General features: G+C 45.7%; 1 non-coding gene across 1 annotated transcript; it reads right to left on the reverse strand.

The window, feature by feature from the left end:
- Positions 1 to 396: 396 nt before the first annotated feature.
- Trnas-cga (transfer RNA serine (anticodon CGA)) lies at positions 397 to 471 on the reverse strand. Its single transcript has one exon. It is a non-coding gene; the product is annotated as a tRNA-Ser (tRNA).
- Positions 472 to 3428: the final 2957 nt, after the last annotated feature.

Below are 3428 nucleotides of genomic sequence, written 5' to 3' on the forward strand. Positions count from 1 at the left end.
TCTGGGAGCAAGAGAGGCACTACAGGACATTTTAATTTCCACTGCCCTAAAATAGTTTGATGGCATCCGTTACAAAATATACAAGTTTTGAGTTCCACAGAGTGAAATACAGTGACGTGCGGTATAAGAATGTTGTTTGAAGAGGCGTGGCACTGCATGTCAGCACACCAAATAACATCTCTTACATTTCCTCAAAGATATATCTTCAGAAAGATGTGCTCTACAAAATGAACTCCTTTTTTTACGTTCTGATGCGCAGAGCAGTCTGAGTTACAGTGGGGGGGATAGTCTCTAGGTGACGCGTGTTTACATTTAGTGATTTTTCTGTTTCCTCTTTGTTTATTGCTCTTGCGTCAAATGAAAACAAGATGAAACTTCCTGGCAGATTAAAACTGTGTGCCCGGCCGAGACTCGAACTCGGGACCTTTGCCTTTCGCGGGCAAGTGCTCTACCAACTGAGCTACCGAAGCACGACTCACGCCCGGTACTCACAGCTTTACTTCTGCCAGTACCTCGTCTCCTACCTTCCAAACTTTACAGAAGCTCTCCTGCGAACCTTGCAGAACTAGCACTCCTGAAAGAAAGGATATTGCGGAGACATGGCTTAGCCACAGCCTGGGGGATGTTTCCAGAATGAGATTTTCACCTCAAATGTATCGGTTGTTGTCGGAACTGGCTCCTATGAAAGATCCTGCGTCTTTGTCCTTTGCTGAAATGTGCTCACTTCTGTCCGTCTATTTTCAAAAGCAAACGCATGTGGTAGCCTCTCGTGTTGCCTTTCATCGTTGTCAAAAACAATCAAATCAATCCTATCACGCTTGGGCTGCTGAACTTCATGGCCTCAGTAGAAAGTGTCAATCTGTTACTGAAGTTCACAAAGAATCCTACACCAATTCCATGGTACGGGATGCTATTATCCAATCGGCGCCCGACATAGAAGTTAGGCACCATGCCCTTCAGTTGGCAAATCCGACTCTAGATGAAGTCCTATCCATCGCTCAGTCTTTTGAAATTTCTCGCGCCGCTGGAGCACAAATAGAGGCATGTGGCGATGTCAGGGAAATACAACCTCTGTGCGATGTTGACGTAGCGTGTGGCGTGACCCCACCGGCTGACATGGTCGTAGTACGCTCCCAAGCGCAGCCTCGGCCTAACCATAAACAAACCGATAAGAAACTGCAGCAAAATCCATGGCAACTTCCTTCATGTCCGCGGTGTTTTATGAAACATTCACGAGAAGATTGTCCACAACGTTGGGCCGTGTGTCACAAATGCAAAAGAAAAAGAGTCATGTGTCATCCGTTTGCAAATCCGACCGCATACATGATGTTCATGAACATGACGCTGATTCTGATTCTGTGTTGTCTGTCAATTGTACTTCTTCCCTTTCAGGGAAGTTATTCCTCACTGCCCAAATACTTGATCGAGATGTTCGCATGCAGGTGGATACTGGTTCTGCTGCCACTATCATCGATTCTCAGACGTATCTTCAGTTGGGTTCTCCAATTCTGTCACCTGTCACTAGGCAATTACGGACTTACAATAAACAGAAGATTTCTCTCTTGGGACAATTTGATGTTGAGGAAACTCCTACTTCTTCTGCTGCTGATGATGCGCTTCTCCAATTTCTGGCTTCTTACCATTTCATCCCCATGGGCGACCACAGCCCGGCTGAGCTCTTACATGGCAGACAGCCCCGCACAATACTTCATCTTCTGCAGCCTTCCACCTCACGGTCATGGGTGCCTTCGCTTGGCCGGTTCACTGCCAATGACCTTGTATGGGTACGGGGATATGGCAGGCGGCCAAAATGGAATCCTGGCTGCATCTTACAACACCGTGGCCAACGCCTGTATGAAATCCAGACGGAAACGGGTGTTGCAGTGCGTCATTCAGACCAGCTTCGGCCTCATGTGCCGGCAACGCCTGTTCCGGATGCCGCTACACCACCTTTGGCTCTACCTGATGCTCGGGATACTGGAATCTCTCATTACTCACAACGCAGTCCTCTCGCTATCATATTGGTGCCAGCACAAGAACTGATGCCACCAGGAGATGTGCCCATGCAGGAACCAGATGACCATCATCTGTCGGAGTAACTCTACTCGCCTTCTTCTCCTTCGGACGCGAACACATCACCCATGTCTTCTGTTATAACAACCGGACTTGCCGCAATGGGCAGATTGGTGCACAGGGCCCCAGCAGATTCAACCCGCACGTCTCCTGTCATCTTGACTCATTATCATCAGGGACATGTCCGTCCATACGGGAAGCCTCCTCCTCGAGACTTTACGGCCAGTCAAACAACACCTATGGATGTTAGCAATCTACAGGCCACCTCCATCAAGACCTGTGCAAACACTTCAAAGGGGGGCAAAGTGTTGTGACTCGCCGATCTTTCAAAGTTCCGCCGCGCAGTTATGCGCGTCATCTACATGCGGCGCTGTCTGCCAGCCACGCAGCAGCAGTGCCACCTAAGCGGCCAGCCAGCAGCCGCTAGACTCAGACTCAGTTATGATTTGACTATTAAGATGTACACACGTATTACTCTGTTTACTTGATCTGTGACTTTCATGTATTGCGTCTTCGTTGAAATATATTTGTTCAACTTGAAGTTATAACAATTTCGTTACCTAAAGTGCCGAAAAATTCTACTTTGCTGTATAAAACCATATCCATTCAAAGGAATGATGAGTTTTGCAGTTCTGATGGAAAGTATATTGTCACTTATTATGGAAAAAGTGTATTTTCACCTAGGAGAAAATATATTTTTAACTGGGAGATCCGAGAAAAATCTGGGAAATTTTTTTTCCATGTCCGCATATGCACCGTAACTTATTTTCATGGAAAACTTAGTCCTTGGGTATTTACATATACAGATGTATGTTTCATTATGAAACATGTCCCAAATTTTTAGTTGTTGCAAAGATTATACATGATGGCAGCATTCTTTATCACCCAACCGCTTTACAAGCATTACAACAGTACTGCGTGCATCTGGCTGTTGTGTATGTACTCCAGAAAGATGTCTGCAGCTTCAGCACCAGCAGCGTGAGAAATCTTCATGCTGTCTCCTCCTGTTTCCTGTTCCTCATCACTTTCATCATTCTTTTTTTGCCACTTGTGATTTATTCCATCTGTTTTAAAATTGATTCCGCTGACAGATAGCTATAGAGTAATTCAAAAAAGTCCGTGGTTGTTAGTGCTTAAATACCCAGCTCATGCAATGCTAGTTGGAGGTGACTTTAACCTATTGAATATTGACTGGGATGTCTATGGATTCATTACAGTGGGTACAGACAGACAGTCTCGTGAAGTACGTGTGAACAGGTTCTCTGAAAATTGTCTTAAGCACCTATTTCTAAAAAAAATCTTACACCTCCTAGCTACAAACAGGCCGTACTTTGTTGACAGTGTCAGTATAGGGA

Source organism: Schistocerca cancellata, chromosome 1 (genome assembly GCF_023864275.1).
Source record: "Schistocerca cancellata isolate TAMUIC-IGC-003103 chromosome 1, iqSchCanc2.1, whole genome shotgun sequence".
Classification (NCBI taxonomy): Eukaryota; Metazoa; Arthropoda; class Insecta; order Orthoptera; family Acrididae; genus Schistocerca; species Schistocerca cancellata.